This window comes from Pinus tabuliformis, chromosome J (genome assembly GCF_031772625.1).
Source record: "Pinus tabuliformis cultivar Carrire ecotype Pingquan chromosome J, CPIR1, whole genome shotgun sequence".
Taxonomy (NCBI): Eukaryota; Viridiplantae; Streptophyta; class Pinopsida; order Pinales; family Pinaceae; genus Pinus; species Pinus tabuliformis.
The window spans coordinates 1113322429-1113340125 of NC_142295.1; positions in this window are offsets into that span (position 1 = coordinate 1113322429).

The window sequence follows — 17697 nt, forward strand, 5'->3', positions numbered from 1 at the left end:
AAACCAAAAATAGAGACGTTGTGGAATGAGTGGTGAAATTGGGTCATGAAAATGCCGCCACACTGACACATATACAGAGGGACAGTCCTGCCTCCACGGGAACTGATTAGATTCCTGCAGAATGTGATGGAATGCAATGCAATGCCTTCGAATCTACACTGATGGCGAACAGAACCAATTCACCTATAAAATGGTGCACTGCGAAATTCACAATACTACTTGCGCCAATTTTCTACATTGTCTACTGGTTAGTGAAATAGGAAACATAAAGCTAAACATATAGTGTGGTCCGGGAAAACCAAACCCAACAAACCAAAATGTTCTTCTCTGGTGGAGTCGACAAAGCTGCTGGAAATCTACTACCAAACCGCTAAGCAAGCTGCTGGAGGTTTGCCAACACCAGCAATCATTCGGTCCACACAATAGTTATTGACTCAGCGGGCTGGAGCTTCACTTGATCAACTTTCCACACAAAAGCAACTGAAGGCGCTTCTTAGCTTCCGGAAGGGCATCACATTCGATCCAGATGTTTCCTCATGCTGACTCGGATCGTCACCTGCGCCTTTCAACGCATCCAAATGTGGAACTTCAAAGATGCTTCGAGTGTATCAGACCACGCAAAAGTTGCCTCATCAACCGTTTTCACCCAACACACACACCGATCAACTCGATATCCTTCGTTGCCGTGATGATGATGCAAATCGTTGATCGAGACACGCGTTTGCTAACGGACCCTTCACAAGACGATCACTCCACCAAACCTGCTACACGGATTTTCTACCTCTGCGCAGCTTCAGGGTTCGATCAAAGCTACAGCTGTCATTCCAACTCACTGATGGGTTTCCCCTCGCCGTCCTCCAGTTGTTATCGTCTCAGGCCTTCGGGATCCTTGCTACTCTGCACATCAACAAGAGATCCTATTTTGGAAGTAGTAAAGGAAATATGCTCATTCCCCAAAACTATTTCCAGCTCCTGACAATCCCTCTTTGATTAATTCGCCTTCTGCGTAGCCCAATCAGACAGGAGCGGAGGATGGAGCCGTTCGACTTAAAATCCGTCTCACGAAAGCCCAGCTATGTCAGACCAGGATGGATCTGAGACGGCCGAAAAGGTCCTGGACGCGTACCTCACCAATGCGGAATCCCAGCCAGAGGCAGAGGGTGCGGACGTTGTTCCTCATAGTGGTAGTCTACCATGAAAGCCTACACTGCGGAGTGTGCAAGAAACCAATTGCAAGATTCAAACTGCCAGGAGAAACCGATTCAGATTTAGCTCTGTGCAAGAGAATGGAGAGGTTTTTTGAGCAGTTCGCTTCGGCCGATGAAGGATGAAAGCTTAGATCGATAATCATTCTAAATAAAGGCCAGGATAACAATGTGACGACTTTTGAGGACACGCAGCTCAAGGTTTATGGACATAAAAAGAAATAGAAAAGACGCAATTGAGAGAAACTTCAGCCATAACAGTCTCGATGGAAGAAATCAAGATGGAGTCTCGCAGAAAATATCTGGTGATCTTCATGGCCTCAATCGCAGCGACCATTTTCCTGAAGAACGCGGAATATTCACCCAACGGTTTTGGAGGGCAGACTATACCAAACAATTTGCAGGGCGGACTATTCACTGCAAGAATAAAACATATACTGACACCCAACAGAACGGTTTAGAATCTGCTTCAGGCGGCTGACACCATTAGCAGCGCAGCCCATTATATGGAAAATCACAGATGGAGCAGGTCTGGCAATGAATAACGCTAAATCGCAGGTGGAGCAGGTCTGAAGGAATAAAGGTACAAAGCAGGTGGTGCAGCGCTTTTAAATGGAGCGTATATGGACAGAGACAGTTTTGGTGCACCAGAGAGCGTTATGACAGATGCGTTATGTGCAGAGGGGTGAGATTCAACGTAACATATGATACCTGGTATCATTTAACGCAACATTGTGGACTAACAGAGTGATATGCAGTGGTATAGCATTTAAACGCACTGTGGTCGCCACAAATTTCTGACTAATTTCAGAATTGCATGCACGCTAACAGATGCATATTTGGTAAACAGCAGAGTGGTAGGTCAAGAATCGCAGGGACTGTTAGGCACCTCCTAATATAGCAGTACTGACAATTATATGAATGTACAGGATTGGCATGTAAGAAAGGCCATGGAAAACAAGTGGCTCATATTTGAGCAGGGTAGGAGATCGCCCGCTCTGATACCATGTTAAACACACATGGAAATCAAAGACAATATGAAAGATAAATCATGCAATAAAATTCACCCCATTACATATTCCAATCATGAATGTGGGATCTCATTGAACACATGAATCAAAAATCATCCAGGGCTTCCAGAGGCCATCCACCTCAACCCATCAAACAATGTTTCCACATCATAGTTGTACATCACAAAACCATCATCATATTGGTCTCCATCCAAGCCTTCCAGGGCTTCCAGAGCATTTTTCCAACCAAGGCATCCAGGACTAGTGACTCAAACCACAGCTTATTCAGGGCTTCGAGAGCGTTTGTCCAACCGGGGCCCATTAGGGGAATTTTGAGGTCTGAAATGGGCCTCTTAAGAAAAATGTACAACCAAAATAAACTTTATAAGAACCAATAGGATTCAAGGTGATGATTTCAACGATGGAGGATGGTTCACTAATTTTGGAGTAAAAAAGTAAAAAGTTTAAAAAATAATAAAATAATAAAACTACTTTTTCAGCTCGTATTTTCAAATCATCTCCCTAAGAGTTTACTCAAATTTCGAGCAGGAGTACTGATTGGATGAAAATTTTGATTCCTCATCCAAGGAGTACCCATGTTTCATATTTTTGAAGGACCCTGCTGCAAAAAAATAAATGAAAAGTACATGAAAAAATGTGATTACAATCACGTTTTTCATGTATTTATCATTTTTCATGTAGTAGAGTTCATCGAAAGTACGCAACATGGGTACTCCTTGGATGAGGAATCAAATGATGCATCCAACAAGTGTTTCTTCTTGAAATTTGAGTAAACCCAAAGGGAAATAAGTTGAAAATACGAGTTGAAAAAACAGTTTTTTATTTTTTCCCTCTAAAATTTGATGATGTAATATAATATTATTTTATTATTTCCACTATTATTTTATAATTTCCTTAGTAGACCCATTTTAGACTTCAAAAATCCCCTAATGTCCAGGACTAGTAAGTCAACCCACCAAAGGCTTCCAGAGCGTTTGTCCAACCAAGGCTTCTAAGACTAGTAAGTCAACCCAAGCTGTTACAGGGCTTCTAGAGTGTTTGTCCAACCAAGGCTTCCAGGACTAATAACTCAACCCAAGCTAAATATAAATATAAATAATTTTACCAAATAATTATATTATGTAATCCTTATAATCTTTCATATCATATCATATATTATTTGACGCAATAATTATATTATGTAATAGTTTTGGTGGATACTAAAATATATTGAGATTTTATGTTATTATTGTACGTATGTAAACATGTGACAATAGGAATATCATGCAACTTGATCCATTACGTATGCTTTTCATATGTGATAAACACTTTGAAACATGGCCCATTGACCAGTTTAGGATCAAACGAATAAATGTGCAGTTGCTCCAGCTGCTCCAGGTGCAGTTGCGAACGTTTCAATTGCTCTCGTACATGATGGTCTAGATTTTAAACATGGTTTTGACGCACAAGGAGATGGATATGAATGCAGCTATGGAATACCCATAGTTGGATCTGAATGCAACTATGGAGATAGAAGCGAGAGAGACATCCATTAATTACTCTGATTGACCAAGGTTGCTCGCCTCAGCTTCCCCTAAATTTGAATGGTAGAGGGAAGAAAGAAATGGTGGAAGTGAACCATGTGGATTATTATTCGACTAAGTTATTTTTTTTGTTGACAATTGTCAATTAAGTTATTGAAATTTCCAGTTCCATGAGACTTTTTTTTTTCTAAGTAATATTGTTCTATTAATATGATACAAAAAGTAGTTACAGAGAGGCATGACCTCAATAGTACTGAGCATCATTCATCACAAAATAAACCTGTCTAGCTTTGACTGCCCCAACATAGGGGAAACCAGTCCATGAAACCAGAAAGAACCCACACAGGGTTATCAGTGTTGTCCAAAAAAACCAAAAGACAATGCATAGCTATAACCATAAAACACTTAACCAAAAAAACCTAGTCATCGTAAGAAGCATCCACCTGGCAAAAAAGGCAGCAACTAGTTGCCAAGTGGTAAGACTAGAGATTGTCCGGGGCCAGTTCTTCTTCGATACTACACACATATTTGTACCAATCATCGTCTTCGTCTGGCATGTCACTGCCTTGAGCTGGATGGACGGCCTCAGTGCTACTTGTGCCCGCATGCACTTCAAACATGTCACCCCATCGGCTTCCCGAGGCTTGCGTGTCACCATGTTTTCTTTCCACAGCTGGTTGACTACCAGCCACAACTTTACCATGCTGGGTTGCTTTGTCATAATCGGGCTACTAATTACCTGGGATGCAAATGCCTCTATTGCTTGGGGTTACCCTGTTCTGCTCATCCTTGTGCTCAAGCAGAGGTGCCTGCGAGTCAGTTTCTTCAGAGAAAGAAATAGTCATAGTGGTTGTGATGACGGGTCGGGTTAGGATGCTACGAAAACGGAATTGAGTGGTATGGGGTGCTGGATGGGGAGGAAGGATAAAATCATCTGTGTGGACCACAACATCCCTTCGTCCTGTGCCTTGGAGCCTGGCTTTTCCCTCTCCACTTCGGGTGTCGGGGTACCGGCCATAGAATGAGCTATGTGGATTGGGATTGTCAGTAGAAGAATCAGGGGAGTCAGATTCAGAGCTTGGCGATGCCGGTGGGTGGATGATGCCTCTACGAGTGCCTCCTCTCCTGCTTCGCATGCAATGTCAGATGCGAGCCATGGCAGGATTGAGAGCAAGGTTGGTAGCAGAGGGGTTGGTGGAGTATCTATGCAGAGAATGGACAGAGGAGGTCTAAGCCTGGTCTAAGTTGCAGAGACTGGAATGAGAATAATGAAATCCATTGCCCAGGTCAATACAACTTAGCAGCCAACATCGACTACCTGTTACAGTGCGAGAGCAGGGTTCTGTGGCCTGCAGAGGGCAAACACAATGGAGCAAAGGGGGAGGAATTGCATAATGCTCTGCAGGTGCCATGGCTATGAGAATTGTGGAGTTGTCTTGGCCTTCGATCTCATTTAATGGCACCTGCAAGGTGCCTTGAATGTGCCTCTGGTTGGCATGGGGGACGACGCAGGCGGCCATGTGGCCAGCCCCTCCACTGTTCGACTGTCTTATCAAATTAATTTCCAGGATAATCACCTGCATCCAGGTGCGTTTCTTCTTCATGTGCCACTTCAATCTACACCAAATCATTGTATTCCTGTAACTGAAGAGTAGTGGCGATAATATTAAGTGTTCTTGCATGTAGGGTCCTTTCGCTATCTACACCAATGTTAGCTAAAAAACCAACTACTTTGTTGCCATCCCTATGAATGTGTTTAGGGGTGACTGCTCTGTGAGTTGATAGACATTGTTCAATATGCTCTAATCGTTCTGCCAATCTCCAACTGTTGCCAACTTTGTATGATGGAGTCCCCTGCAGAATCTGATTAAGCATGTTAATAAGAATCCGAGAATCCCCTTCAATTATAAGTGGGAAGAAACCATGGAGTTGAGCAAGGAGAAGCCCCTGCCATATCCCTTCTAATTCGGCCGAATTATTTGTATCCCAACCAATTGAGCCCATGAAAGTTAGAAGAGGAATGCCTTTACGATTCTTGAAGACTCCTCCATAACCTGCTTTGCCTAGATTACCTTTAGACGATCCGTCGAAGTTAAGTTGTATCATATGTTGGGGTGGAGGAATCCATCTGTCTGGTGTTTTTCCTTGTGATGAAGTTTTACCCTAATTTGCTTGCATCTGGTTCCATTGAAGATTCCAGTTTACCCATATATTATGTTCCTGTGGAATGGAGGGAAGGTCTTCTTCATACCAGGTTTGAATCATTAAGGTTTTGACATATATTATTCCATAGGGCTTCTAAAGGGGAGGAATGGTCCTTGAAGATGTGACTATTTCTTTCTTTCCAGACAGTCCACATGAGGAAAGTTGGTATAAGTTTCCATAGAGAATTTAATAGTTTGCTTTTGTATGGAGTGATTACCCAAGTGCGTATAGTGTTGGTGATATCGTCCTTAATTTGTCCATATTTTTGGCATCTGAAGCTAACCTTTTCCCAAAGTCGGTTTGCCAAAGGGCAGGAGTTTATGAGATGCTTAGTAGTTTCTTTTGCCTGTTCGCAGTTGGGACACATAGAAGGCCCGTGAAAGCTTCTTTTCCAAAGGTTGTCCCAAGTGAGGATTTTATTTTGGCAAAGAAACTAGAGGAAGGTGGATATTTTTGGCCATATTGAGGGGGCCCAAACTTTGTTCCATAGAGGGTCCTTGACTATATGATTTCTTATAATTATATTATAAGCCTCTTGTGAAGTGAAGGTTCCTCTTGCCTCGTAACCCCATCTGATTATATCCTTCTAGTTAGAGTAGCGTATTTTCCTGTTTGAAAGCTCTGTTTCTAGATTTTCCTTAATGAGCTGCGTGCCTTGCCTGATGATATTGTCCAAGCTTATCCATTGCATATATCCTTGGGTGTGAGTGGGCTTCCAGTGTTGATTTACCTTGACCATTGGTTTCCCTTCCTAGTCATGTATTTGGTGGGGTTTGATCAAATCCTTCAATTTGGGTCTTTGCTTCCAAGAATCTTCCCAGAACCTTGCATTATTACCATTCCTAATTTCCCAGAAGCTATGCTGTTGAATTAAATCCTTATGTTCTTTAGCTGCATTCAAGATTAGGGAACCTGGGCCAACTTCTGTGATTCGAATTAAGTCGTCTACTAGTCGATTATTGGCATATTTTGCTGTCCAGAGAATAGTCGAGGGAGTATGTGGTTCCGAGATCCATTTCCACCAGATGCGTGTGTCCATGACCGCATTACTGTGTTTAGGATCACGTAGCCCAGTACCTCCGGAGTTTTGCAGAAGGCATACTGTATCCCATTTTACCAATGCCCATTTTTGCTTTTGTTCCATGTTTCCCCACATAAAGGCTCTTTGAAGATGTTTGATTCCCTTGAGAACCCACTTGGGTGTTGCCAAAACTGAAAAAAGATAGAGCGGCATGGATTGCACCACAACTTTGATTAAGACTAAATGGCTTGCCATGCTGAGAGCTCTGAATGTCCAAGAAGAGATATAGGATACCAATTTTTCCAAGAGCAGTTGCCAAGATGAGTGCTTTAAAGCAGTATCTGTCATAGGAGCACCCAGGTATTTGGAGGGGAGAGTCGTTATCGTAAAACCCAGGATCCTAGCAATTGAGAATTGGGTTATAGCAGGGGTATGAAAGAAAAATATTTTGGATTTAGCCTTGTTAATGCAAGCTCCAGAGGCATCCAAAAATTCAGTCAAAATGGATTTTAATTTGAGGGCTTCCTGGACCGAGGGATGGCCAAACAACATGTTATCATCCACAAATTGTTGGTCGGTGAAAGTAGGGGTGTTGGGAAAGGAGAGAACACTCAATTACTGGGAATGAAGAGCTTCTTTGATGCTTCGTCCAAGTCCTTCTGCCATAATGACGAACAGAAAGGGGGAGAGGGGATCACCTTGTCGGATTCCTCTGGAGGGGTGAAAGGGGGTGGAAGGGATCCCATTGACCAGAATGGAGAAGAAGGTAGACATTATAAGACTCATGACCCATCTGACCCAAGGGGGGGTGAAGCCAAAGGCTATTAACATTTTTTTAATATACTTCCAGCTTAAACTATCAAAAGCTTTAGAGAGACCGATTGTTAGGAGCATACCTGCTGTTTTGAACTACTTTAAAGAGTGAATGATCTCGTGAGTGAGAATGATGCCATCTGTGATTTTCCTTCCTTCCACATAGCCTGATTTCTCTAGCAATATAAGTAATGGAAGCAGGGGTTTTAGTCGTGAAGCAATAACTTTGGAGATGATTTTGTATATGACATTACATAAAGCAATAGGCCGGAATTTGTCTGGAGTCTGAGAATGTTCTTCCTTGGGGATAAGGGCAATGAAGGTTGCATTCAAAGAGGGAAGCATCCATCTATTAGTCCTGGATTCCTCAACTACTTGCCAGACCTCCTCCTTGATTAGATCCCAGAAGTTGTGGAAGAAATCGGATGTGAAGCCATCTGGGCCAGGCGCTTTTCCTACTTTGAGTTGTCTCATGGCTGTCTCACTTCCTATAAAGATATTGGCCTGAGGAGGAGCTGATTGTGTTCCTCTGTTATGATCTTTGGGACATTCTAGGTAATTTTCTCTATAGCTGGCAGTCAATCTATCTAAGGTTCTTGGTGTACCTACTGAAAATTAGTAAGGAGCTCTTGTTCTACATCCTCATGTTTTTCCAGCCGTTCCCCTTGCCGATTCTAGATGTAAGTAATGTTGTTATGTATTCTTCTCTGGATAGTGGTGCGATGAAGGAACTTTGTGTTTCTTTCGCCCTCTTTAAGCCATCTAACTCTTGAATTTTGTTTCCAAAGTATTTCTTCTTGCTTTGCTATTTCTTATATTTGCTTTTGTAGGTGTTTTTCCTGCTCTGCAAGGACTTCAGATCTTCCTTCTGCGATGATTCTTTGCTGTAGTTTTTTCATCTCTTGATCGAGAGCGCTTTGTGCTTGGAAAATATTGCCAAAGGTAAGTTGATTCCATTGTTTGATGTTATTCTTGAGATTTTTGAGTTTTTGTTGGAATTGATACATTTTTGTGCCCTCCGGAGGTTTGAAATTTTTCCAAACTACATTAATCAGGTTGTGAAAGTCTGGATGTGTCAACCAAAAAGCTTCAAAGTGAAAGGGCCTGCATGTATTGTTTCCTGGCCTTTGCCATTGAAGTGCGATAGGCCAGTGATCTAAGCCTGAGAGTGGTAAGATTGAAGCCGAGAAGTCCCCTCCAAGATGGATTGCATTGTCAGAAAGTAGGAATCGATCCAATCGAGAGGCAATTTGATGTGCACCTACTCGTTTGTTATTCCATGTGAAGATTCCATTGTTGAACGACATATCTATGAGCCAGTTGTCTTGGATGAATTTTTTGAAGTGAATGCTTTCATTTTCCATCTTGGCCCTGCCCCCTATTTTTTCTTTCAACTTTGTTATCATATTAAAATCTCCTCTTGTAATCCAGAGTGGATGAGTTCTTTCAGAGTTGATCAAAGCTAAAGTATTCTGTATGTTTATCATGTTTATTGCTTCCTGGGGGAAGTAGACATTGGTTAGGTGACCATGCAAATTTGTCCCTGTAATATGGAAGGTGGCCTGAATGAAATGCTTACTAGCATGAATGTTAGTAAGTGTGATAGCACGCTCATCCCAAACTATTGCTAGTCCTCCTGATGCTCCTGAGACATCCACTGCAACTGCTTTGCTGCCTAGCCATGCTTTTGCAAGGGTCTGATCTAGCATTGTAGAGTTACATTTGGCTTCTTGCAAGAAGAAGACTTGAGGTTTCTCCTGTTGAAACATGTTTTTTATCAGTCTATATTTCCCGGGGCTGTTGAGCCCTGTGATGTTCCATGAAATGAGCTTCATGATGCACTGTTGGCTACGGGATTGTAAGACTTTGTAAGCTTGGAATATCTTCGAGATTCGACCAACATCTCCCCAATGCGGATGGTTCTCTGAAGATCTGTTTTCCTTCCTCTTTTTTTATTGTCTTTAAAGATGTTTTTCCCATCCCATTGTCTCCCAGGCTGGATGCCTAGAGATCTTTGCTGCTATGCTCTAGGGAGAATGCCTTCTAAGTTTTCCAGCTACCTTTCTGGGATCTTGTCGTATTCTTTTTTCTTGCAGGCTTGTTCTAATCCCAGTATGTCCATATCTCTAATGTTGAATCTCTCCAGCTCCTCTTCCATGTGCTGGGTCTCTCCTCATTCCACCATTGTGTCCGCTACAGTCGTGGTTTCCTATTGCACGCTATCAACATCCATGCCCTGAGCATTCCATTTCGGGGATTTACTAGGAGGGCCAGATTTGAGATCCATGGACTGCACAGACTTTTGGGCCCTATTTGAGCTCGAGGGAGTGGATTGAGGAGTCATCTTGGGTATTTCTTCAGAATGGCCAGAGTTTTCGAAGTTATTTAGCTCCGACTGAATCAGGGTCTCAAAGCTATCGCTGGTGGATGGCATGGAGGCATTGGCAATAGGTTTTTAAGGAATGAAGAGGGTTTTTGGTGGTTCTTTTTGCGGTTGGTAACTTTGGTAAACCCATCCGAGTCAGGTTTGTCCAGTGTGGGAGAGGTCAAGGTTTTCAGATTTTAAGGGCAGGCACGAAATAGATGGCCAAGGGCATGAAATTTTCTACATCAGAATGGAACATGCTCATAATCTATTGACTTTATCCATTCGAAATCATCATGATATAGGCTTACCGCATCTGGGAGAGCTTTACTGAGGTGCATATAGACACATATTCATGCATAGGAGGTGTATCGCCTGAGTTTCATCTCCTCTACAATTTTGATGAATTCCCCTAAACCATTCCCAATATCTTGTAGCGAGTCTTCATCCCAATACTCCAAAGGGAGGGAGTAAAGGTAGATCAATATCGGTGCCCACCTTAAATCTTCCTTGTCCGGATTGAAACGTTCAATCCAGTCTCTTAGATATAGTCCTACTGCATTGAAAAAGTATGGTCCTCCATCAAGAATCCTGTTTCGGTCTTCTATACTGTTGAAGATTGCAGTGAAGAAGCCCTTAGGTCCCAATTGCATAGTAATGTGCCCTTTTGGTTTCCATTTGGCTGCTATCTAGCCATCCAATGCTTTCTCTATGGGCCAAAAGCCTATAAACTTTCCAATCAATGCGTGATCCTTCATGTACTGGATTTGAGTGTTAATCTGGTGACTTGGGAGCTCAATCTTATGTCTTTCGGTTGCTAATGGCTTGCAGGTTGCCGACGTCGCTTTGGGAGCTTCATTCCAGTTACTATTCTCTCGCAATGTTTCAGGCTCTGTTCCCACATCTTCCTAGTGTTCCTTCTTGACATCTTCTATGTGCAGCATAATGTTTTCATCGTCAGTGAGGGGAGGCACCATATCCTCCCCCTGGGGGGGCTCCATCGCCGGCATACTATTCCTTATTGTGTAGTGGTTGTCTTTTTACTAGAGAGTAATGGCAGATTGTTTTTGTCTGTCCAGGTCTACCGTTTAAAGGTCTGTTCCAAACCCCAAGTTCCATGAGACTTCAGTTTCATGGCCATTATCAATTAAGCGACTCCAAGTGTAAATTTTATTTCTTTTTTGTGATAGAATAAATCCAATTGTCTCATTTGTACTCTGGGAAAGATCCTCTTAAAGGAGAAGCACGAGCTCGTGTCCGAACCAGTGAGGGGATCAATCCCCCCTCGTTGGGAACGACGCTAGACACGCACGTATTACAAACGGTAAACCTCAGATTAACCATTGTCGAGGAGCCAGGGGTTGTTATAGACATTTTTGTGCCTATCAGCATGGAGCATGAAATGTCAATAATCTGAGGGATCCAAAGTCCCTAAACATGTTTTTCTTACCCTTAAAGGAACAAGGTCTGCAAACCACAGCACTGAAAATCAGTTCTCCACCTGAAAACACTCAAAAACAGGCTATTTCTGGATCATGTCAGCTGCTCCACTGAGCATCTGCGCTGAATGTCAACTGCTCCTCCTTGTACCTGCGCTGAAGGTCAAAAACAATGAAGGCTACCTGCGCTGGGCGATATTGGCCAAGTGGCACAGTCATTCTGCAAGGTGTCAACTGCCCAGGAAGCTTCCAAACTGACACTTGGGTCAAGGAATTCGCCTAGTGATGAGTAAGAGGGTCTTGAACTCCAAGTGGAAGCAAGATTCTCCAAGTGGACTCAAGAACTGAAGATTAACTAAAGTGGGAGAGGACACAAGTCAGCTTCAGGCCAGTCTCAAGATGACTCATCCTTTCTCCAAAAACCTATATGTAGATCTCTCTCATGAGGTCTAAGGAGGCTGGAATTTTGTGCAAGTAAGGAAGTGCTGTTGGTTTGAGAACAGAGCTATTGGGTGTTTTGCTTGAAGGAGGTGAAGAGGATATTTCTTTCAGCTGGGAGGTGTTGCTGGATTGGGGCCTATTATGGTTGTAACTCTCTCAGAACTTTACTTCTATTATTAATAAAGCTTTGAGGTTCTTCTATATGCATGTATCTTGATGATGAATTGATGCTTGTATATTTGGTTTATGCTAATCCTTAGATCGATTATGGATGTATGCTTCTTGTAGTTTCCTTTTCTTGTTCTTTTACAGGATCTGTGTGTAGTTGGGCTGGTGAAAGGGCAAGGAGCTAGGAGCAAGCAGCAAGGAGCGAAGACTCGATCGACTATTAGCGCAAGATAACGGTTAGTAGATCATCCTTTTCTTCCCTCTCTCATCTCATAAAGAAGAATCCTTGAATAGCTTTGCATTCAGTTGTTGCTGAGGTACTATCACCCTTAGAGTGGGATAGAGGCATTCTGCATTAGATACTTTTCCCCCCAACAAATTGGCGACTCCACTGGGGAGCGTATCTTGTTGGTTTGTTGTGTTTCTTGCTATTCATTTCACAAACAAGGAGAGTACCGAATCGAACTGTGTTTGAATCCATCAAATACAAAGTAGAGGGCAGCTACTCTGGCTCAGTTTTTGAGCAAGTTTATGATTTGAAGAGCTGATCCACAAGGACTCTAATAAGCTCTTAGTGATAGCTTTTCATACTCCTTTACATCCCTTAAAGTTTCCTTGACTGATAGCTTCTGATTTGAGCAAAAACTGTGAATTTTTGAGCAATCTGTGACCCGGAAACCAAGACGGACGAAAGTCTCATTCTTCAGTGCAGGTTGTACAAAGGTAGTCTGCATTTCAACGCAGTTCCCGAAGGGGCTACCTGCGCTGAAGGTCAAACAGGCAGTGTTACACCTACGCTGGACCAGTCTTGGCTTGAGCTACTGGGGTTTCTTGCTGTGTCTTGCCTTGTTTTCACTGTTGTTTTTGCTGTTTGCTGCCAGTCAGTGGGCCTATCTGAAACCATCTTCCTTTGTCATTATTCCACCTCAGTTGTGTAAAGAAGCTGTATTTGTTCTTTTGTATTTCTTGTGTCATTTACAGTTTCCCATAACGAAAGTGAAGCAGTCTTGCATTGACCTCTTAGATCTAGACCTGTGATTGAGTGTCGTTCTGATCTTAAGAGTTAGTTTATTTGCTGTTCATAGCTGATTGAGTTTGTCGCTTTCGTTATATGGTTTGGATTTATAAATTTCTAAGTGTCGAAACAAGTGAATCGTAAAGGTGTCTTTCGATTTTTGGACAAACTTGTTTGCTTTCGCTTGAAATTAAATTCAAAGTTATACAACAGCTTTCTTTTTGCATTTCATCAGCATTAAGAAAGAGAAAAGAAATACTTGCATTGTGCATGTGCATTATGACAGTTTGCATGTTGATTTAGGAAAATGCATTAGTGTGTGTTCTATGATCTGTGTGAAAAGGTGTTATCTTCCTTCTCCCTCAGTAGTTAAGGTTTTCAAAGTTGAAAGATTGAAAAGCTTGCTTATCATCTTAGATTGCATTCAGGAGTGTTTCTATACATCTCGTGGTGATCCATAAAGGAAAACTGCTAAACAAGATCAACCTTAAAATAAATTGAATTTACATAACAACGCATTGAAACATAACACAAACATCTAGAGGTCTAAGCTAGAGACGTGTTCCAGCGTCGTTAAACGTGATATCTTAGCGTTGAGTGGTTGGGTGATTCCTCCACGGTGAAGCGATAAGTATCAATACGGACTTGTGCTCCCACGTACCGTCGCGTATATATTGGGAGACCCCTATAGGATCAAAGCCTTTATCCATAGGAAACCGTGTTGGCCTCCCTACTAATCGCAATGCAGTAAACACAACATTCACGAAGATCGACCACTCGTACCGTAAAATGTATTCTGTGGTTTTGCGAAAGGTTTGGCACACCCTCTGCCTAGAACTCCAGAGCAGTTTCTTTTGGCCTTTTTCAAACTCTATAACTGAAAAATTTCATCCGAGCATTTGTCACTTCGGGCTCGTTAAAACATTGAAGGAGACTAGAGTCATCTTTAGCTTTTTCTCGACTCTTAAAAAGTGAAAAAGCAAGTTGTGTCTAAGCGTCGTTATAAAATTTATTTTAAACGGAACATAATCACCTCCTATTCCCGCGTTGATCTTTAAGTTGAGAACATAGAACGCCCCAACCAAGGAACTTCACATGATGGAAATCCTGGTCCTTTCTCCTCTTGGGGGGAAGTTGGTGCGCCCCACATGGCCACATTGTCGCTTCCAGGACTGACAATTGGCCTGCCTATTTGGCTATTCTCAACTAGTGTAGTTCAGAACACCATGGTTCCTGAGCCGTCGAGTCAACAGTTAGATGAGTCTAGAGCCTCCCACCAGCCTTCTACTTCCTCTAACCCTTCCTCCAATCCTTCATCTTCAAAAGGTAAAGCTGGCAAAAGCCAAGCTCCCACGGAGAAGAAGGAAAAGAAGAAGAAAGAGAAGAAGAAGAAGGAGCCTAAGGCGACTGGGGGCAAGCAAAAGACAACTAACAAAAACCCACACACAGCACAGACCGGGCCTAAATCACCATGTGTCATATGTAGAGGAGACCATTTCCATAGAGATTGTCCCTGTATTCCCCGGATACTAAGGGACTGGTCCCCTCGATTGCACAATTCGGGAGCTTCAACCTCTGATAGTCAGGTTGAGTGCTTACCGTCAACCAGCGAAAGTGAAGGATCAAGACAAAAGGGGGGAGCAAAATCCCCTTGTAGACTATGTGAAGGTGATCACGCCATCCACCTTTGTCCCTTCTTAGACGAAGCGAAGAGAGTTTTGGAAGATCGTCCGGTTTCACCATTGAGACTTCCTCCTGGATACAAAAAACTCGTGCCAAGTCCTTCGTTGGTTGAAAACACAGCTGGCCCGCTCAAATGGTCAGCTGAAGCGTCAGTCATTGAAAATGAACCTACTGAATCCAGAACAGACGAAAGTCTAAAGGTCGATATGGCAGTTGACCCGGTTCTTCCTTCAGAGGTTTCATCCTCAAATGACACCGTCACTGAAGAGTCATCTTCAAAAGGCACCCTCACGGAAGAGAATAAGGATGACACCATCCAGATTCTTTTCATCAACACAGATTATGATGAGCATTAGGGCAATGCGCCCATTCCTTTATCGCAGGAAGGAACATCGTCAGGATCGTATTCGGCCGTGTATTCGGTCCCACCACCAAGAAACCTGGTTGTGTCCTTTGATTGGAACCAACTGGGCAGACCCCGGTTACCAGCCAGTACACCTTTCAGAATCATAGTCCAAATTTATAGAATGGTGATGGCTGGAACTATCATTGATGAAGGGGCATCTATGAGTATCCTTTCCTCTGTTGCTTGGAAAGCACTGGGTTCCCCGGCGCTTTTGCCTGAGATAAGAAATCTCTCGGGTTTTGATAAAGGAACTAGTCGACCATTAGGGATCCTCCCCAATGTGCCTATTACATTGAAAGGGAAGACCGTTAATATGAACGTGATGGTCGTTCAAGGACCCTTGGATTATAACCTACTCCTTGGACGTGACTATATATATTGCATGGGAGCTATAGTCTCCTCACTCTTTAGAGTAATGTGTTTTCCACACGAAGGAAGGGTGGTCAAGCTCGTAGACCAACTTTCATTTCCGGGATCACGCATCGCAAATAGTCAAATACCAATCCTCAATGGTCTATTTACTCAAGAAATGTCTCTACCCCCAGTCCTCCTTCCCGATGAATGCGAGTGATTCGGAAAGATAGGACTGGAACCCAGGGGGCATGCATCCTGGTCTACTTCAGGTAGAGGAAACCTTGGGTATAGAGTAGAATTTCCGCGAGAGAATATGACTAGTCCGTACCCCGTCCGTGGATGGAAGAGGGGTTGTTCTAGAATAGGATTCTTTTGTCAAGGTTATGTGCTTGACGAGTTTTAGTCATTCACCATTGTCTACTATGGGAGACAGTGCCGAAGAAAGAGATTGATTTGCGGTAGCAAATAGAACCATCTTTGGGTAACGAGGAAGAGGCAAGCCTCACCCTTTAAAGCAAATGTTTTATCGGATAAGTAGGGGCAGCCTTGAAATTTTACCTTATACCTGGGGGCATGCAACCTTTTGGAATGCAAGCAAGGGACGACTATTTATTTTTTTAAATTTTTAGGTCCTCCCTTTAAACCTGTAGGTCTAACCCTTTAAACTCGTAGGATTAGCCGTTTCCAAACTTGCATGAAAAAAGGATGAGAGGGAGCATAGCTTTGGTAAGGCGCAAGCTCTATAAAAAATGGGATCTTGCAGGAGACATTCTTATCTTATTACTGGTATGTCGAGCAGTTTTAGCATAAAGTTCATGCTCGTTAAAAAATAAACGCAAGGTCCGAGCAGTTTTATCGTGGAATTTATGCTCGTTAAAAAATAGAAAAGCGTGAGCAAGGGTTCCACCAGAGTTCAAGCTCATTAAAAAATGAACCTTTCCTGGTAAATAACCATTGTGATCGTAAATTTATTAGCCATAAAAGCCTTGGTCATGTTTGCACCCGCCACCTCCATTTCATTTGGCCAATCGTTCACCTCCATATGATTGTTTACCTCTTTTGAGGAACAGCTGCGAAGAGTGATTTCACTTAGCCATCCTTGTAACACTGCCGTGATTGGAAAATTCCAACCTGTACCTGGAATCTGCTGCTATCCCTGTTTATCACTCGTTCCTCGAAAGACGAGTCTTCTTTGAGCTCTTTTCATCTGACTCGTAAAATATGAAAAGTTTGCCGAGTTTTGGCCTTCCAGCTCGTTAAAGTAACCGGAAGAGCTATCCCTCCTCTAGATTTTAATCTTTTTGGACCTGAGGGATTATTGCACAAAAAGGTCGAGCGCTTGTTTTGTTCAGCTCGTTAAAGTTATTGAAAAATCATCCCTTTTGAATTGTTTTATACTTTTTCGGACTTAAGGGATTAGATGACAAAAAAGGAATTTTGGAGTTAACTTTCTGTACCTTTTCAGACTCTCTAAAAATGAAAAGGACCTAGTTGTCTTTGTCGCTAGACTCGTTAAAATGATTAAATAGCGACAAACTTGTCTTTAGACGAGAACGAGTTTCCCTATCGCTAGGCTCGTTAAAACATAGCGATGGGCTTGCCCGAAGGGCAGGTTATAGAACAAGCATATGTTATCCTCCTCAAGCTTGACAAAAATAAAGAGGTACTGGTCAGAAATGACTGGGGAAAAATTGGGAGAACCTCAAAGCTTAATGGTAGCAAGTCGCTCTTGAACATGACACTTTGTCCTCCGTACCACATCAGGTTGGGTCGTTTCATTCACCGGTCTCATCACCATGGTCCTCGCCAAACCATCCGTATTTGGGGTAATGCTACCGATCCATCACATTAGTGGCGTTATATGTTCAAGAGATGTGTTCAGAAAGAGTCAACCGTGTCCCATCCACTGCCATACATTATCCTTCATCCACCCATGATCGCCACCCTGAGTCATATCTCACAGACTGTTTTCACCTCCGCTAAAATCATTAGCTCCGTTCTGTGTCACTGATGTGGGATTCACTAAGG